We start from the raw sequence: 21,887 nt of genomic DNA on the forward strand, positions 1-21,887 counted from the left end.
TGTTGAGAATTTGGAAAATCGCAACGCGAATTTGGAAAATCGCAATGCGATTTACATATTCGCGTTGCGAAATTGGAAACTGGGTTGCGAAATTGGAATTCGCGTTGCGAATTTGAGATCGCGTTGCGAATTTGTTGGTCATTTTGGCAAATCCAAAAAAGTTGGTTAAATTCGTATATTATAAGGCATTTTTTGTCACTGGGGTTATTTTCTCAAATAATAATAATATAAGAGTCACATTATATTTTTTAAAGTACATGGAGGTCTGATATATTTTTACCCAAAAGACATTATGAAAAATTAACATTTTCAATACAACCTAAAATATTATTTTATTTAATTTTAAAAAAACTAGATTCTTCGCAATATTTTCAATTACTAATATTTTTTTTACGATGGATTTTTATCGTTAACGAGTTGTATTTTTTATTATGCATTTAAAATACTTTACTACACTCCCAAAATATAAACCTTAAGAAAACAAAGCTTTTCTTGCATCAAACCACTTGCTTTTCATTGATTGATGTACAAGTTGAAAAACCAAATGTTAAAAGATTAAATATTAAATTGAAATTATTAATTTTGATTGAAATATTAGATTATTCGATAAATTTAAAGATAAAATAATTTTAGAAAATCAAACTAAAGTTGTTAAAAATATTTTTTTTATTAACTGACAAGTAAATCCTTATCTAATAAACATCAAACGACGAAAACTTTTATTCAAACAAGATCTAAATAAATCAATAAAAAAATTAAGTTCTATTGATATTACTTTGATGGAAGCCATAGCCCTGTCTTCAAGCATCCTCATTTTTATCCATTGGCAATTCCACCATCATTGACACATGGTGGCTTGTAACGTTTGCAAGCTTCATAGTGGTTCTCATATTGTTACTCAAACACAGCTCCGGTACCAATAATATATCAGTGCTTCAGAATCTAACCGTGCCGATTATTGCTTCCAATGGCTTTCCAATGCAGTCTCCGATGCTCCCAAGTGTCGTTGAGGATGAGAAGCAAGTTAAATCTTCTGGTATTCAACCTTGCATACCGTTAACCGAAACAGAAAAGCCCTCTTCTCAGATTCCCTTTTCGGACTTGCGGGACAAGGAACCGGACTTCTTTGATGATGTTAAGTGAGCAACTGTATCGTCCCGACGTCTTTTTCGGGTTTGCAAGATGTGAAACCGTTAGTTTTGAGTGATAAAATAGAAGAAAGCACAAGAGATTCTTCTCAGGTTCATGTGTTGGAGGGGCAAAATCGAGAGCAACAATCCTTCCAAACGTTAGTTTTGAGTGATTAAACAGAAGAAAGCACAGGAGATTCTTCTCCGGTTCGAGGCAAAGTCAAGAGCAACAATCCAATGACAATGGTCAGGAGAAGCCTGAGACACTGGAGAAAGGAATAAAAATACAACATCTTTGAAGGGAAGTGGGTTTACGATCCTATCGGGAGTCATCTGTATGATTTGACAATGTGTCCGTTCGTTAGCGATACAGTGAGCTGTCGACGGAACAGACTGTTAGGAAATAAACTGAGTACAAGTAATTTCCCTATAACCAGATTAGTGAGAATACGAAATAAAAGCGGAAAAATAATACCCAAAAATTGATAATGGAGTTCACCCAATTGTGCTTACGTCTCCGGGCTGCTGCATCTTTACTAGAGAGAAAATTTACAGGTGTTTACAAAACACTCACTACTCACAAGAAAGCTCTCTAGTATAGGAAGAAAGAAATGTTTTGGGATGATTTTGAAGCTAAATGAGCTAGGGTATTTACAGTTAAAACTTAGGGACTAATCTTGTAAATACCCTAAAGTATGTAGTGGCTAAAATGTAATTAAGCCAAAAATAATTTTCAACAACCAACTTTCGTTGCATTTAGAGCCACCGAAAGTTGCCCACCCACCTTAATTATTTTCCAACAATCTCCCACTTGAAGACTGATTTTAATCTGTCTTCACACCTCGATCACTGCAGCAGCATTTCTGGTCTTGTTACTCTAGGATGCCAACTGAAGCTGAACACAACTTCAGTTTCTCTGTGGTCACCGTCTTCGTCAACATGTTTGCCAGATTTTGAGCTCCACTAATCTTTTCAAGTTTCAAAATCCCATATTCCAGAAGAGACCGGATAAAATGATATCTCAATTGTATGTGCTTCGTTATGGAATGAAAATACGGATTCTTCGCTAGATGGATAACACTTTGACTATCGCAATACAAGACATTGTTTTCTTGTTTCTTACCTAACTCTTCCAAGAAACTTTGGAGCCAAACCATCTCCTTGCTGGCTTCCGTAACAACAACATATTCTGCTTCAGTTGTAGAGAGAGCAACTATCTTCTGTAGTTGAGAAACCCAACTTACTGCAGTACATCCTAGAGTATAGACATACCCTGTAGTGCTCCTTCTGATGTCAACATTTTCGATTAAGTCAGCATCTACATAGCCTGTCAAACAATGGCATACATCAAACTTCTAATTACTGAGGCATACGACACCTTCACCATGTGTGCACATTCTTCCTTCGTCTTTGGTGATTAGTCTTTGGAGAGTCTGAAATGAACACCTAAAGGTGTACTTACTTGTTTAGCATCTTGCATGTTGAACCTGGAGAGTACTTTGTTGATGTACTCAGCCTGTAATAACATCAAAGTCTCCGACTTTGTGTCTCTTTTGATCCTCATCCCAAGAATCTACTTTGCTGCGCCCAGATCCTTCATAGCAAACTGCTTCGACATTTTTGCTTTAAGTTTTATATCTCTTGCATATCTGAGCCTGCAACGAGCATGTCATCAACATACATAATAAAATAATGAGCTGTTGTCGAACCTCTTGATGTAGCAACAATGATCTGCTTGGCATCTGGTAAAACCACTGCTACTCATGAAACTATCAAACTTCTTGTACCACTGTCTAGGAGCTTGTTTTAAACCATACAAGCTCTTCTTGAACCTGCATACCAGGTTTTTCTTGCTTGCCTCTATGAAGCCTTCTGGCTGCCTCATATAGATTTCTTCCTCCAAATCACCATGAAGGAAAGCTGTCTTTACATCTAACTACTCAAGATGTAAATTCTCTACAGCTACAATTTTCAACACCAATCTGATTGTAGACAGTTTTACGACTAGAGAGAAAATTTCATTGTAGTCAATACCTTCTTTTTGCTGAAAGCCTTTGACAACCAATCTTGCTTTGTAGCGTTTTCTCCCATCGTGCTCTTCTTTGATCCTGTAAATCCACTTGTTATGGAGCGCTTTCTTGCCTGGTGGTAATTCAGCTAATTCCCATGTCTGATTTAACATAAGCGAGTCCATCTCATCTTTCATGGAAGACTCCCACTTGACTGAATCCTCCACCTGCATTGCTTCATCATAGCACTCTGGTTCACCATTGTCATTCAGTAACAAGTAGTGCAAAGAAGGCGAATAACGTTGGGTTGGTTTAGGAATTCTGGAGGAGCGTCTCAGTTCTGGTGTGCGTGGTTCTTCTTGAACTGCTTCAGGATTGATCTGAATATCATTTCCAGAAATCTCCTCGAACTCAGTAAATTTCTTTGTTTCAGCCTCGATATTACTTGATTCTGCGGTTGACCTGTCTTTGTACATCACATTTTCATTGAAAATGACGTTTCTGCTTCTGATGATCTTTTGATTTTCGTAGTCCCAGAACCGGTAACCGAACTCATCACCACCGTAACCAACAAAGACGCATTTGTTGGACTTGGCATCAAGTTTACTTCCTTTAGCAAATTTATGTGTACATAAGAAATACAACCAAACACTCTTAAGTATGAAAGGTTTATTTATTTCTTGCTCCAAGCTTCCTCTGGTATTCCGCCATCCAAGGGAACTGAGAGCCCACGGTTGATCAGGTAAGCTGCAGTGTTGATAGCTTCAGCCCATAGCAATTTGGGCAATCCGGCATGTATCCTCATGCTTCTGGCACGTTCATTCAGAGTTCTATTCATGTGCTCTACTACACCATTCTGCTACGGTGTTATGGGAATTGTTGTCTCCATCTTGATCCCATTGTTTGCGCAGAAATCTCTGAATCTACTGTCTCTATATTCTCCTCCATTATCAGACCTCAATCGTTTAACTTTCAAACCAATCTCATTTTCCACCATGGCCTTCCATTTTCTGAAGGTATCAAAGACTTCTGATTTCTTCTTCAGAAAATAAACCCATACCTTTCTTGTTGAATCATCGATGAAGGTGACATAATATAGTGAGCCTGCAAGAGATGGAATTGGGGATGGTCCCCATACATCAGTATGAACCAATTCTAACCTTTCTGCCTTGGGAGTCTTGCCAATCTTTGTAAAGTTGACTTTATTTTGTTTACCAAAGATGCAATCCTCGCATAGTCCAACATCTACATTCTTTAGATCCGACAGCTTCCCTTTTGATAGAAGTATCTTCATTCCTTCCTCGCTCATATGGCCAAGCCTTTGGTGCCATAGGTTTGATTTTCCATCAACATCTACTACTGTAATGATATTCTCTAAATTCGAGGTTACATAGAGAGTACCAGTCTTCTTACCACGAGCAATGACGAGTGCTCATTCGGTAATCTTCCATTCACAGCCTGAAAAGGTTGTACGATATCATTCTCCATCAAGCTGTCCAACAGAAATCAGATTTCTTTTGAGGCCATGAATATGTCTCACTCTTGTCAGCTTCCAGGTGGTCTGGTTTGGCAGCTTTAGTCGGATGTCTCCTTTTCCGACGATCTTCAAGGTTTCATCATCAGCAAGATGAACCTTCCCAAAATCACCACTGACATAGTTCTCCATGATTTCTTGGCATGGGGTAGAGTGAAAAGACTTGAATCCAAGATCCATGATTCAATCAGACTGTTGACGCTTAGAATCATGGCATCACCTGTCTCCTCTGTCATGTTAGCAGATTCCTGTGCATCGGTATCTTTCTTCAGTGCTCGACAATCTCTTTTAAAGTGACCTTTCTTGCCACAATTATAACAGGTAAAATCTTTCTTTCCCGTTCTGGATTTTGCCCGTCTGGATTTTGATCTACCACGATTTGAATATCTTTCTGAAGTTCTTCCTCTAGACTCCGTGTGCAAGGCTGAGGAGGTTGATGCTTCACCCGATTCTTTCCGTCGAATTTCTTCACTCAATACCAGATCCCAAACATCGTTGAATTTTAATTTGTTGTTTCCCAACGAGCTGCAGACTGCTGTAATAGTAGCATTCCAACTATCTGGTAGAGATGATAAGAGAATTAAAGCTCGAACTTCATCATCGAACTCAATTCCACTGAACTCAACTGGGTTGTGATTGTGTTGAGTTCATGTAGGTATTGTGCCACCGATGCCCCTTCCGACATCCGCAAATTGAATAATCGCCTCATCAAATGAACTTTGTTTGAGGCCGATGGCTTCTCATACATACTGGAGAGAGCAGCCATAAGACCAGCCGTGGTTTTTTCCTTTGCTATGTTGAAAGCAACATTACGGGATAACGTCAGTCGGATAACTCCGATGGCTTGTCTGTCGAGAATAGCCCAGTCTTCATTCTTCATGCCCTCTGGTTGTTTTCCTGAGAGGGGTTGATATAGATTTTTCTGGTACAGAAAATCTTCAATTTGCATCTTCCAAAATCCAAAGTCCGCACCATCGAACTTTTTAATTTTCACCTTCCCTTCGTCTGCAGCCATCGCTCCCACTCGAATCTGGCTTCGTTTGGATCGTTTTTGACAATTTCTGTGAACCGTCGTGTATTAGAACATCTCCGTCGACAAACTCGTATCGCCGACCGAATTTCACTATTCACAAAATTTACTATTCACGTGAATAGTAACCCAAATAGTAACCTCGCAAAAAATTGACAGAATTTACAACCAAAAGCTCTGATGCCAGTTGTTATGAAATAAACCGAGTACAAGTAATTTCCCTATAACCAGATTAGTTAGAATGCGAAATAAAAGCTGAAAAATAATACCCGAAAATTGATAACAGAGTTCACCCAATTGTGCTTACGTCTCCGGGCTGCTGCAGATCTTTTACTAAGAGAAAAAATTTACAGGTGTTTACAAAACACTCACTACTCACAAGAAAGCTCTCTAGTATAGGAAGAAATAAATGTTTTGGGATGATTTTGAAGCTAAATGAGCTAGGGTATTTATAGTTAAAACTTAGGGACTAATCTTATAAATACCCTAAAGTGTGTAGTGGCTAAAATATAATTAAGCCAAAAATAATTTTCAACAACCAACTTTCGGTGCATTTAAAGCCACCGAAAGTTGCCCACCCACCTTAATTATTTTCCAACACGGACGACATGACAAGGAATAGAGAAATGGAGGTGGGAGGCTAATGAGTACGAGATTCCTCTGTAAGCAAAGACTCTGCTTTCAACTATGGTTTTTAGCCCCTTTTGGCAACATTTTGTTTATTGTTTCACTCTTGAAAGGTTTAATTCCTAGGACATGTTGGAGAGGCTCAGAGGGAAGAGAGTTGTAATTGTTGGGGACTCAATCAACTATAGCCAATTCGAATCTCTTGCTTGCCTTTCGTATTCTGCTATACCAGACCGATCTTATGTCAATGCTCAGAAACGGATTTTCAAGTCAGAGCTAAGGCGGGACACCGGCATCGTATATTTGCTTATGATAACTTGCTTTAGTTTGTTCTGTGCGAACATGAATATGCTTGATATTGCAGTCTTATCAGTTGGATATTGAGTTTCACTGGGCTGAATTTCTTGTGGAAGTACAAATGAACAAGGCGGAAGGCAAAAAGACTTTGAAAATCGACTCGCTCGTCTCGTCTGCTACGAAATGGAAAGATGCAGATATTATGGTGTTCAACACCGGTCACTGGTGGGCGAACCGCCTAAGGTAAATGCATGAAACAATGTGCATATGTATTGTATATGTATGGATGTATAATGAAAAGTGTTGAAAATGTTGCAGGTGGGACTTGTTTCGGTACAAACGAAATGTGTTTGCAGATATGAAGATCGGAACGACATTCAAGGTTGCAATGAAGACATGGGCTCGTTGGATAGAGACAAGCGTCGACACGACTAAAACGACAATGTACTTCAGGGGTGAAGATACTATTTTTTTTCTCCATTTTTCTATTATTATTATTTATTATTATTATTATTTTATATATTAATATTATTATTATTTTATTTATTATTATTAAAATTATTATTATTACAAACAGGCCAAGTCCAGCCCAACCTAGACGAGCCCAGTTACAAGAGACCAAGCCCAAACCTATCAGGAAACCCTAAAATCAATTTAGGGTTTCCATATCATCATCCAGCCGCCTCAGCATCATAGCTGTTGGATCTGAGAGATCCAACGACCCACACGCATCCAGCACAAACCCTAGGGTGATGATACCCTAGGGACCACGCGGCGCCGTTTCTACTTCCAGCCGCTCCACTTCGCTCCGCCACTGCCACGATGCCCCGTCAAAGTTTCCAGAAGATCCATTACAGCCGCACACGTCGCTTGTTTTTTTTTTAGTCACCACCATAGGCTTGGTGACTCACTGGCCTTCACTCTTGTGACCGGTCCGAGGCGCATCTCGTCGAGGCTATAAAAGCCTCGACCCACCTACAAAGGAAGAGATAGGGAGAAAGCAACAAAAGAAACTAAAAAAAGAGAGAAGAAATGAAACTTACCCTTGAAGCCTCGATCATCGCCGGAAGCCAAACATCACCAGAGAACAGAAAATACCGAAGGTATTTCTTAGATTTACTCCGATTAGGAGTTTTTTAGGGTAAACTAAAGCCAGATTTGGCCTTAGGAAGAGAAGGCCTTTATTTTCATATAAAATGAAACTTTCCGGCCACCAGAGACGGTGGCCGACGGCGGGGATGGCGGGCGGTATACGGCTGCCTGCCGATGACCGGCTTCCCTCCGGTGAGGGAAGCTTGAGAGAAGCCAGAGAGAATTTTTCTCTCTCGGCTTTTAGAGAGAAAGAAGGAAAGAATAAATGAGAGCTGGCCCTTCGGGCCAACCGTTTTGGGGCTTAAATACCCCTCCCTTAACGACGCCGTTTTGGGGAGGGGTCTATCTGTAATTAATTAAAATTTAAACCCTTTCCGCAGCCATCCTAATTTGTAATCCTTACATTTTAGTCACTAAATCAATTTATAATCCTTTTAATTCGGTTCTTTAATTTTAATTTTATTTATTTTAGTCCTTTATGTTAAATAATATATTTAGGATAAATAACATATTTAGTCCTTTAATTTTAATAATTAATATTTTAAACCCCGAACAACATATTTCAATTTATTTTAATTTGATATATGAATTTTATATAATTTTATTTTAGTCACCAAATTAATAAATGGATAAAATAACATGTTTAATCCCTGTAATTTTAAATAATTAATTACAAATTAGGTATTTAATTCAATTAAGTTATAATTTAGTCACTATTTTCAATTTTTATAAGTTTTATTTATTTTAAATATATAGTTTTAATTTTGTTCATTATATGTTAATTTTATAGTTTACTTTAATTATTATTACTATTATTATTACTATTTAGCCATAAATATATATATTTATAATATTTATTTTATTTATTAAAATCTTATTTAATTACTTTTAACTTATTTTAATCTTGTTTTAATATTTATTTATTTTTCAATATTAAGAAAGGACAGTCTTAAAACAAATGGATGTCCATTTTCTAATATTTTTAAATAAATAAATATCATATTTTATAAATTATATATTAATTGTTTTAATTATTTATTTTTTAATATCAAAGAAAAGAGCTGTCTTAAGGCACCTAGAAGTTCTTTTCTGATATTTCTAAATAAATAAATATTTTATTAATATATATTTTTCATAATTATAATTTTAAAATAATAGGATTATAAATTAAATATATTTTGAATTTTTAATTTTTAATAATAGAGACAATTTATAATTAAAAAGTACCAATTTTGGGCGTTGTAGGGGTGCTAATCCTTCCCTAAACGTAACCGACCACGAATCCCTTTTTATTATTAAAAAGAACGAATTTTTGGTTAAAATGCATATCAGTTTATCTTTTAATCGATGTTTTCTTAAAAAATCTTTTAAAGGATGATTTTTAGGTATTCGACCTACCTAACACAAAAGGCCGATGGCGACTCCCAAATTATTTTAAAAACCATTTATTCAAATCACTTTTCCCGCCAAATAAATATTTCGTGCCCTGACGAAAACCGATTACGACAGCTTGGCGACTCTGCTGGGGACCGTCAGGCTTTTAAAAAGCAATTATAAATTAAAAATTCATATATTTAATTTATAGTTCTTTCTTTTCAAATTTTTTATATACTTATTATTTTTATAATATTTATATTAATATTTCATTTTACTTGCAAGTATTTTATTTCATTATTTATTTTTCTGTCAGAGGTTTGAACATTTCTCTTCACACACAACACTTGCATTGCATAACATAAAGCTCTATAATTGAGTTGGTCCCTTTTAAGTGGGAGTGAAAGCGACGTCTTCGTGAGAATTTATTCTCCGTGTCAGACCTAGCAAGTAACTTTCGGGGTTCATATGCTCTATGTCTTCGTGAGAATTTATTCTCCGTGTCAGGCATAGAGAAGTGTATCCCCTCGAATTGAACTCGATCCACTTTAGTCTGTGATGGATTAGGATTGAGGGTTAACAGCCCAAGGGGGCACTAACAAGGACAATTCGGGTACCTTTATTCTTAGATCTGAAACCCTGCATATAATAAACCCTAGAAACTCTTCCGATTTGAAGCCATGCCGAAATTTTGTCCAAAATAGGTGTACGCACAGGAGAAATGAATTCTAACTTTCCTTTTAATTTATTTATTTATTTTCTTACTGATTAAATTGCATGTGAATTTAAATTATTTAAAATATGAAGAAAGCATGTTTAAATAAGGATATTTAGGTAGTCATTATTATTAAATTTTTTTTTCTTTATTATGTAAACTAATTCATTTCTTTTTGTGTGTTCTTTATTTCTTCTGTTTGCATAGCATCATACAGGATAAAAGGCATTGATCCTCGTGTTAATTGTCTCATTGGAAAACCTTCATCCATGGATAAAAAGTGTTCAAATCAAATAGTTCTAAACTCAGAAGTAAGACAGTGGGCTGAAGACTTACAAAGATAAGGAGGAGACAGTCTGCAGGATGACAATGTATTTGACTTAGCCAGTTATGCTCCAGTTTCGCTAAAAAGAAATGATATGCAAGATTTGCGAGGCATTTGGGAGAGTTGGGACTCAAACAAAAAGTTGCAGTTTTATCAGATTTACGGAGACATCCCATATTTGCTCTATGTCGAAGTTGATGATGACTTACTTCGAGCCCTAATTCAATTCTGGAATCCAGGGTACAATTGCTTCACTCTCAATAAGGAGGACTTGGTTCCTACTATTGAAGAGTACACGACTTTGCTACATATAGAAGGGGCTTTGGAGAATCGAATTTATTCAAGGTTAATTAAAACTCAACCTTTTCGAGTTAAATTAGCAAAGATTGCCGGAGTATGAGAGGAATGGGTGGTATCCCGTACAAAACAAAAAGGCGAAAGCGAAGGCATTGCTTGGACCAACATTAAAGAACTTATTCAGAGTCATCCAGACACTAAAGTACGATTCGATCTCTTTGCTCTGGGTATGTATAGTATGGTCATCTTCCCAAAAGTATTGCGATATATTGAAGCTGCAGTAGTAGATTTGTTTGAGCAGCTACCAAAAAAGATTAATCCTGCATCTGCAATTCTAGCAGAGACTTTCAGATCATTAAACGCTTGTAGAAAGCTAGGAGGTGGAAGATTCTCAGGGTGTACCCAATTATTATATGTCTGGATCCGTAGCCATTTCTAGAGGACAGAAAAGGTTTCATACCGGCGCTTTAATACGGACTACTCACCATTAAAAGAATTTCTGGAGCAAGAATGGCCGAAAGAAATTACGAAAGATATGTGGATTAATGCCTTTCGAAATCTGCAAAGCGATGACATTGTTTGGCGAGCCCCGTGGCAAATCCAAAGGGAATTCTTTTTAAAATGTGGTGATTACAACTGGATAATGCTGCTCGGATTGTGGGGAGGAATCGGATATGCACCACTTCTAGTCATAAGACAGTATGAAGGTCGTCAATTTGTACCTGTCACTGCTGGATTACATTCGTCTGAGTTCGCATTCCACATCAAAAATTATAAAAGAAATATCATGGAAGCCTTTACAGCTTGGAAAACAACTTTTTGTATCCGAGCTAAAGCAGCAAAAGAAATGTTAACTCCTGATTATAAGGAATGGAGATCTGTCAGGAAAAATGAAAATATCCCTCTACCAGACCAAACTGAGGATATCTCTATGGAAGATCGCATTAAGGTGGTTCCATCAAAGATTGAAATCCTGAGAGCTGAGTTTGAAGCAGAAAGAGAAGGTTGGTCGAGAGAATTAGAGCAAATGAGACGATATAAAGCTATGTTGGGTGTTGACATTGACTTTCATTCATCACAATGTGCAATGTTGAGAGAAAACCAAGAAAAAGTTGATAGTGAATTTAGAACATTAAAGAAAAATTACCAGGAGTTATATAAATCCCAGAAAGCATCAGGACCAAGCCAATCAACAGTACAGATGACCAGAGAATTGAACATCGAGAAAAGTCGAGTTGAAGATCTGAAAGGAAAGAATAACCGTCTACTCAAAAGCCTTGAGAAAGGAAATCAGAAAATGAAAGATTTTGAGGTTGACAGAAGAGAGCGAATTATAAAACACAAAGCTGAACACCGCGAGATCATGAATGAAATGCAAAGAGAAAGGGATCGAGCCAAAGATTTAGAAGAGATGAAGAATGACATCTTTGATAAATTTGAAGGTGAGAAAAATATCATGGTCAAGGGATTTGAATCTGAAATGAACCATCTGATTGCTGAACTTGAAGTCAGAGGCCAAAGGATTGAGGAGTTCAATGTTGAAAAAGAAAAATGGGAGCTGGAAAGAAAGAATTTCAACACCAAACTTGAGGTAGAGCAAGAAGTGGCTAGCAATTGGATGCAAAGATGCAGAAACAAGAATGTTCAAATCCAGAAGCTTAATCAAAGGACACAAGAAGCACCAACAAAACTTGAAGAAGATCTGGATCAGTCTAGAAACAAAAACTCAGAGTTTAATGCTTACATTTTGCAACTTGAAGAGTCATTATTTCAAGAAAAGGTTAGTCTAGGACCTAGTGATCTTAAAGATAGTAATGAGGAAAATGCTTCACTGCAAAGACGTATTAGAGATCTTGAAAAAACTCTGCACAAATGTCAAGTCAGAATCACTGAGTTAGAGCAAACTCTCGAAGGAACTAATGAACAATGGCAAAAATCAACTGATTTCTATGTAGAAAGAAGTGAAGAAAGAAGTAATATGGTATTCGAGGCCATGATACAAATGAGTGAAGTTGCTAGATATGTTGGGGAACTAGCTGTTGAAGCAAAAATAATTGAGCATCAGGTTGATCCAGTTTCTAAGTTCGGAAAAAAGGTGTCATGACTAATGAAAGAAATTATAGAGCTTAATAGGAAAGCTACGCCTTATCTATAGTTATGAACTATTATAAAGAAACTTTTGTATGCCGATGAAAGTTGTTCTATGACAGTTAACTTTTTGGGATCAATACCTTTTGCATACATGCATTTTGCATACATTCATTATTCATTGCATTATTTTCTTTATGTATAATTTTTATTATTAAGATAACATTCATTAATTAAAATTTGAAAAAATAATATCAAAAGAATTTTCAATTGCAGTTATTCTGGCCAAAAGAGAAATACAACATCACTACGGTACTAGACAAGCTACTAAGAAAATTATGGAGGATAAAATACAACGTATTGAGGAACAGCATAATAAAGAACAAGCAGAGATGAGAATGAAGCTAGAGAAAATTGAAGCCAGTATTGCAAACTCACAAGACAGCATGATGCAGAAAATAGAAGACGTGTTTAAAAGGCAGGCTATCATTGGAAAAATGCATGAAAATCCTGTATCTTTCGACCAAGAACTTATGTATCCTCTAGGTTTCCCACCAGAACCAATTTATCACTCTGGTACTACACCTATACAAATCAATGCCCGCACATCAGCATTTCAAGAAGCCAAACCACATGAAAATCGACAAGTAGATCATGCATCTTCAAGCAAAACTCCACTTATATCAGATGTGAAAATAGGAGATTTTAATGCTGAGCATCTAATCTCATATTTGAATGAGCTGAATGAGAAAGAAAAAATAAATGAAGAATTGACCAGACAGATCATGAGCTTAGAAGAACGAATGAAATCCGTGGAAATAACTGAATCATTCTATGGGTTTGACGCTAGTGAGTTGAGTTTGGTTCCAGACCTAATCCTCCCCATCAAGTTCAAAGTTCCCGAATTTGATAGATATGAAGGTACCACATGCCCTTCATCCCACATTACTATGTTTTGTCGCAGAATGGCAGGATATGTGAAAGATGAGAAATTGTTAATTCACTGCTTTCAAGATAGTTTGACAGTACCAGCCTTAAAATGGTATACTCGATTGACCAAAGACAACATTAGATCCTTGAAAGATCTAGCTAAAGCATTCCTAGAGCAGTGCCGCCACATAACAGACATGGTCCCTGATAGATGGACTCTCCAAAATTTGGAGAAAAAGAATAACGAAACATTCAGACAGTATGCTCAGAGATGGCGTGACACAGCAGTCCAAGTTCAACCACCTCTATCAGAAAAAGAGGCCACAATAATATTTGTCCATACGTTAAAAGCTCCTTATTTAAATCATCTAATGGGGAATGCAACCAGAAATTTTTCATATTTGGTCATTTCTGGAGAACTCATTGAAAATGTCTTGAAAAGTGGCAAAATTGAATCAAATGAAGGGTCTAGTTCCAAAAGACCTATGTACCGAAAAAAGGAGAATGAAGTCAACAATGCAAACTCTTACAACAAGGATTCATCGAAAAGTGTTACAATAACCCAGCCAAGGGTTAAGAAAGAAGAAAAAACACTAATCGAGTAGAGTCTAGAGGATCTCGAAAGGAAAATGAAAGGTTATCTTTTACACATTTACCAGTACCCTATGTTGAGATCTATGATTCGCTATTAAAAGCAGATGTCATACGGCCCTATCCTTTGGTTCCCATGCAACCACCATTCCCTCCATGGTATGATGTAAAGGCACACTGTGTTTACCATGAAGGAATTACAGGTCATTCTATTGAAAACTGTTTGGCATTCAAAAGGGTGGTTCAAAATTTGATCAACACTGGAAAGTTGGAATTCAATTCACCATCTACATTAAATCATCCGCTGCCAAATCATGAAGATAAAAATGTGAATGCAATTCAGGAAGAAAACAGAAAGAAAGCAAAAACTGACATTTCTGAAATTAAATCTCCTTTTGTTTGGATATTTCAACAACTCTCCTTATCCGGTATAATTCCACAAGAATTCAGGCCAAAGCATAATGAAGGCAAGAATTATTGTGAATATCATCAAGAGAAGGGGCATGAAATTCAACTATGTCCTGAGTTTAGGGATTTGGTGCAAAAATTGATGAATAACAGAGAGATAAAATTCTTTGAAGAAGAACCAGGGAAAAGAAAAGATGATGTTTGCTCATCAGATGATTCTAAACCTAATCAAAGAACAATTGATCCTGTGATTATTAATGTGAAATCATCTACAGTGATTCCTGCACCAACAAAGCCGAAAGTAGTTATCACAACTCCTTTACCATTTCCATACAAGGATACCCGAAGGGTACCTTGGAATTATACTACCAATGTTTCAATGGTAGGAGGATCTATTTCTATGGAAAAAACAGAAGAGAAAATACAGAATCTGGATTCGACGTCTGAAGCAGTGAGTGAAGTCGGATTCTTTACAAGAAGTGGGAGATGTTACTCTCCCGAAACATCCAATACATCAGAGCAGGTGAAAGCAAAATGAAAAGCCATGGTAATACCCCAAAAGGTATTTGATAATGAATCCCCTCCAGTATTCAATGAGCCTGTAACAGAAAAACAAGCGCAAGAATTTTTGAAATTCCTGAAACATAGTGAATATAGTGTGGTTGAACAACTACATAAACAACAAGCGTGAATTTCTATTCTTGATCTATTGATGAATTCAGAAGCACACAGAAATGCTTTGATGAGAATGCTTAATCAAACCTTTATCCCTGAAGATATATCCCTCAATAAACTTGATAGAATTGTGGGACATATAGCCGCTGACAATTACATAACGTTCACGGATGATGAAATACCTGAAGGCGAAATGGGGTCAGTAAAATCTTTGAATATTACCACACATTGTCATGGTCATGTTTTGCCAGGAGTATTGATTGACAATGGATCCGCTCTTAACTTGATGCCTCTAGTCACACTTCAAAGAATGCATGTGGATAAATCACACATGAAAAGTTATCAGAATGTAGTGCGAGCTTTTGATGGCACTCAAAAAGAGGTGCTTGGGAAAATGGAAATACCGTTGTTAATCGAACCAGTCGTGTACAATATTGACTTTGTGGTGATGGACATCCACCCTACATATAATTGTTTATTAGGGAGGCCATGGATTCATTCTGCAGGAGCCGTTCCTTCTTCATTACATCAGAAATTGAAATTCGTTGTTGATGGACAACTAATATGCGTAGGAGCTGAAGAAGAAATCATTGCGTCTATAACAAGTGATATTCCATATATTGAAACCAATGATGATGCTCTCGAATGCTCTTTCCGAGCTCTTGAATTTGTCAATGCAACCTTTATTGCAGAAGGAAGAAAAATTCCATATCCCAGATTGTCTGATTGCACCAAGATGACTGTACGACAGACTTTAGGCATCGGAGCTAAAACTGGGAAAGGTTTAGGAAAGAATCTTTAAGGGAGTTCAGTTCCTGTAAGTATGAAGATGAAGAAAGATCATTTTGGGCTTGGATTTAAGCCCAATTTTCAGCAAAAGAACAAAGAGATGAAAAGAATATGTGAATATAGAAAGGCAAGGTTGAAAGGAGAAGAAATCCTTTGGGAACACATCTTTTTCCCACAGTTGAAGACCACATTCAGATCAGGGGGAACAATTAATGTAGAACAACAGCTTGTTGAGGCCTTTAAAGAAGAAAAGTTGACGAAAGATCAAAGCATAGCTGAAGAAGCTATGAAAGGATTATTTATCAACATGATCATGAATGACAACAAGACTGGCAAATACTTGGCTAGGATTCGCCCTTGTTTTCCTGGAGAAACACTCAACAATTGGACCGTTGAAGACCTTCCTGTAGTTTTTAATATTAACACAGAGTAATATTCAGAACTAATCTTTATGTTTAGCCCAAAAGTATGAAAACTTTTTGTTATCTTGTAAAGGAAATTATGTTAAGTTCACCTAATATTAAATATAAGAAATTTTCTTTAAAATTTTCAGATGGCAATCATTCTTTACATTTTCTTACATTTTTACATTTATTTATTTATTTTATAAATTTACTATATTCTTTCGGAAATATGTCCGACTTAAATTTGCAGGTGTCACAATGTTAATAGCATGTTATTCCTAAATTTAATCAAGAGATAAATTTAGAGCAGCTCATATGTCTGGAGGAAATCAATGAGTGTGAGGATGAACTGGAATGTGATGTTCCTACTGAATTATTAAGATTGATAGAAAAAGAAGATAAGAAAATTCTACCTCACAAAGAAGAGATTGAGACTGTAAATCTGGGAACAGATGAAGAAATAAAAGAGGTAAAAATTGGTACTACTCTGACAATCCAGATAAAACAAGAATTGATAAATCTCCTTCAAGAGTTCAAAGATATCTTGGCCTGGTCTTATCAAGATATGCCTGGTTTGAGTACAGATATAGTGATGCACAAACTTCCAATCAATCCGGAATATAAATCGATCCAACAAAAGCTCAGGCAATTGAGGCCAGAAATGTTGTTGCAGATCAAAGAGGAAGTGAAGAAGCAGATTAATGCAGGTTTCATACAGGCAGCCAAATACCCAGAATGGGTAGCTAACATTGTTCCAGTACCAAAGAAAAATGGGAAAGTTCGAATGTGTGTGGATTACAGAGATCTCAACAAAGCTAGTCCGAAAGATAGCTTTCCATTACCCCACATAGACACCTTGGTGGACAATACTGCAGGACACGCATGGTTTTCATTCATGGATGGCTTTTCAGGATATAATCAGATAAAAAATGAATCCTGAAGACATGGAAAAAAACAACATTTGTAACCATGTGGGGCACGTTCTACTATAAAGTAATGCCATTTGGATTGAAAAATACAGGGGCAACGTATCAAAGAGCCATGGTAACTTTGTTTCATGACATGATGCACAAAGAGATTGAAGTATATGTAGATGACATGATTGCCAAATCCCGAACTGAAGAAGAACATATTCAAAATTTGAGAAAGCTTTTCCAGAGATTGAGGAAGTATCAATTAAAGCTCAACCCCGCTAAATGCACTTTTGGGGTAACTTTCGGGAAGCTTTTGGGATTTGTGGTCAGCAAAAAAGGAATCGAGATTGATCCAGATAAAGTAAAAGCAATTCAAGATCTTCCACCACCCAATACAAAAAAAGAAGAAGTTCGAGGCTTTTTGGGAAGATTAAATTATATATCTCGGTTCATTTTTCAATTAACTGACAAATGTGATCCAGTGTTCAAATTACTTCGAAAGAACAATCCTGAAGTCTGGAATGATGAATGTCAAGAAACTTTGGATATTATTAAGAAATACTTATCCAATGCCCCAATTTTAGTATCACCAATGCCTGATACACCATTAATTCTCTACTTGACAGTCTTTGAAAATTCGATGGGATGTGTATTGGGACAGCATGATGAATATGGAATAAAAGAAAAAGCCATTTATTATCTGAGTAAAAAATTTACTGATTGTGAAATTCGATATCCACCAATACAAAAATTATGTTGTGCCTTGGTATGGGCTACTCGAAGACTCAGACAATACATGTTATATCATACTACTTGGTTGATATCCAAACTTGATCCTTTGAAATTCTTAATGGAATCACCAGCTTTGACAGTCAGAATGGCTAGATGGCAGATGTTATTATCCGAGTTTGATATTGTATATGTCAACCAAAAAGCGATAAAAGGAAGTGTCATAGCTGATTTTCTGGCCAGTCGTGTATCGAATGATTATCAGCCTTTGAGTTTTAATTTTCCAGATGAAGATTTGTTGTGCATATCCATGAATGAAGAAGTCGGAATAAATGATGCATCTTGGAAGCTTTACTTTGATGGAGCATCTAACGCATTGGGACGAGGAATTGGGGCAGTGTTAATTTTTCCAGAAAATATTTATTATCCCTTTACAAGTAGACTGGAGTTCTTTTGTACCAATAACATGGCGGAATATGAAGCTTGTGTCATGGGATTGAAAGCAGCAATAGAAAGAAAAATTAAATGTCTCAAGATATATGGAGATTCATCGTTAGTGGTGTATCAATTACGAGGTGAATGGGAAACAAAAGATCCCAAATTGTTGGAATACCAAAATTTTACCCTCAAATTAGTGAAAGAATTTGAGAGAGTCACCTTCAATTATCTCCCTCGAGAAGAAAATCAAATCGCAGATGCTTTGGCTACATTAGCTGCTATGTTTCAGGCAACTAAGAAAGTTGATATGATACCAATCAAAATGCAAGTATATGAAATTCCTGCACATTGTTATAGTGTGGAAGAAGAGGTAGATGGAAAACCATGGTATTATGATATCTTGCAATATATCAAAAATCAAAGTTATCCACAAAATGCATCTGAAATTGATAAAAGAACCTTGAGAAGAATGGCTGCTGGATATTTTCTTGATGGCGAGACTATGTATAGAAGAAGCAATGATCAAATGCTATTGAGATGTTTAAATACCAGCGAAGCCAGAAACATCATTGAAGAAGTACACAGTGGAATATGTGGAACACGTGCAAATGGTCTTTCCATGGCTAGAAAAATAATGAGATATGGATATTATTGGGCTACCATGCACACAGATTGCATTGAGTATGCAAGGTAATGCCATAAATTCCAGATATATGCAGATAAGATTCATGTACCCCCATCTCCTTTACATGTAATGACAGCACCCTGGCCATTTTCTATGTGGGGAATAGACGTCATTGGGGCAATCACACCAAAAGCATCGAATGGACATTGTTTCATCCTTGTGGCAATTGATTATTTTACCAAGTGGGTTGAAGCTGCTTCATATACCAATATTAAGAGGTCCACAGTCTGCAAATTCATAAAGAAAGAAATAATTTACCGGTATGGCCTACCAGAAAGGATCATTACAGATAATGCTCTGAACCTGAACAACAAGATGATGACTGAACTTTGCGCACAATTTAAGATCAAACATGCAAACTCAGTGGCATATCGTCCAAAGATGAATGGGGCAGTTGAAGCAGCAAATAAGAACATCAAGAGAATCATTACAAAAACCACTGAAACTTACAAAGATTGGCACGAGAAGTTACATTTTGCTTTATATGCATACCGAACTACTGTTCGAACATCTACTGGGGCAACGCCTTTTTCTTTAGTCTACGGGATGGAAGCAGTCTTACCAATTGAAGTTGAAATTCCATCGCTTCGAATTTTGAGAGAAATAAAATTGGATGAATCTGAATGGATCCAAGCTAGATTTGATCAATTGAACCTTATTGAGGGGAAAAGATTGAAAGCTATTTGCCATGGACAGATGTATCAGAAACGGATGATGAGCATCCAAGAGAATTCCAAGAGGGTGATCTAGTACTAAAAAAGATCTTGCATATACATAAAGATTTCCGTGGGAAATTGATGCCTAATTGGGAAGGGTCATACGTTGTAAAAAAGGCATTTTCCGGAGGAGCGTTGATCTTGGCAGAAATGGATGGAAAAATTCTGAGAAATCCAATAAACTCGGATTCTGTCAAGAAATATTATGCTTGAAGAAAAAATGAAAAGAAGAAAAGAAAAAAGAAGAAGAAGAAAAAGAGAAAGAGAAAAAAAAGAGAAAAAGAGAAAGAGAAAAAAAAGAGAAAAAGAGAAAAAAAAGGGGTCAAGATGAAAACCCGCAAAGGGCATCTTGTAACCAAAGGAAGGATTTGAGTTGAAAACCTGAAAGGGCGGCTCGAATGCATGTTGATATTAGGCATCTGGCAATTGAACCCTCTTAAGATTTTGATAGTTTGGGAGGAACTTCACATCTACAAGCATTCTGACAACGTTTGAGATCTTCCAGACAAAAGCTTACATCAGTACTCTAAATTATGCCAATTTGATTAATTTAGAAATACTTATGCTAATAATTTGTTGAGTCATTTGAATTTTTATCATTCCTATGAATACAATTCTATCTATTTATTAATAAATTCTAAAGTTTATTTCCTCTAAAATTAATTTATTTTAGATTTATTTTCGAAAATTCAACTTATTCTTTTATTTTGTAAATGGATTAACATAATTTTGAAATAAGTTAAAGATTTCTGAATATCACTTTATGTTAATACTTTTAAAGGCATGGAATACAAAGTAAGCAAATTTTCACCATCATAGAGTTATTTGGAAGTGGAACAAGAAGAAATATGTTCTCAATTGGCATATTATGAATATAGCCCCTTTTCAGTGTAGCAGCATGAAAATGCTTCGAATCTACAAATTCTGGCTCTACATCGAATAAATACTGTGATATTCCAGTCCAAACATTAACTGGAGCAAGTGCCACGTTCTCGTAGTAGAAATAAGGAGACTCAATAACATCTTCTGGAAGTGTTCTTTGAGTTATCTGATCTGATTTGGTATGAACCTCAAAATCAATCATTGGATTTAAAAGATGAATTTGCTCATAGTAGAAATAAGAAGACCCAATAGCATCTTCTGGAAGTGTTCTTTGAGTTATCTGATATGGTTCGGTAGGAACCACAGAACCAATCATTGGAATTAAAAGATGAACTGCATGATCGTCTTCATTAAGAAGCTTCTTTTCAAGCTTCTTCTGCTTATTCCTTTCCCAAAAATCATAGCTCGAGTTTTGCCTTTTCTTGTAATTGGGATCATTGCATAATGGCTTTCTATCTTTTACCGGAAGAAGTGTGTCAATAGCCTTAGCCATTTGAGCAGCACATATAAAATCTGTCAACTCTGCAATTGATGAATCAGGATTATATCTCTATGACTATTGAAGACATAGCATTTGAGTATCCCATTTTTGTCAAGTATAACAGTTTACTCTCCTCATCATAATCAGAATTCAGGATTTTCTCGGTATCAAAAGAACTATCAATATCTGTGAAATCATATTGAGAGATCGCTTCATAATTAGATGAGTAGTTATCAGAATCAACATGTTACATGAGTGCAAACTTTTCAAGAGCCTGTGCCATTGAGTTTTGTTCTCAAGGGGTTTTGTGACATTATATCTACATCTACATTTTTCAAAGATGATATATTCTCCGATTTGAAGAAGAAAGATTTATTGGATTTCTACACAACTGAAGAAATACTAAGTTCACCAATTTGAAATCAAATAAAAATAAACTTAACATTCATGCATCATATTTAGGCATTTGCAAAAATAGGTGCATTTTCATTCATTTTTATCCATGTTGAATTTTGACAGGAATTTCAAAGATTTTAGCAAAGATTTAAATCCATCATTCAATGGATCAACAGTGCCAGTTAAAGTTCATAATGAGAAGAACTCATCTGAAGAAGGAAAAAGAAGTTCATAATGAGAAGAATTTGTTCAACCTTTTGTTTGAATTCATCATTTGATGGATCAGCATCCCCAGTGAAAGAGTTCATAATGAGAAGAACTCATCTGAAGA

At 36.2% G+C, this 21,887-nt stretch overlaps 1 pseudogene; it reads left to right on the forward strand.

Annotated features, from left to right (window-relative positions):
- Nucleotides 1-257: 257 nt before the first annotated feature.
- Nucleotides 258-21,887, forward strand: part of LOC120130976 — a 33,692-nt pseudogene continuing 12,062 nt past the window's right edge.

Source organism: Hibiscus syriacus, unplaced genomic scaffold, assembly GCF_006381635.1.
Source record: "Hibiscus syriacus cultivar Baekdansim isolate YM2019G1 unplaced genomic scaffold, ASM638163v2 tig00110548_pilon, whole genome shotgun sequence".
Lineage (NCBI taxonomy): Eukaryota > Viridiplantae > Streptophyta > Magnoliopsida > Malvales > Malvaceae > Hibiscus > Hibiscus syriacus.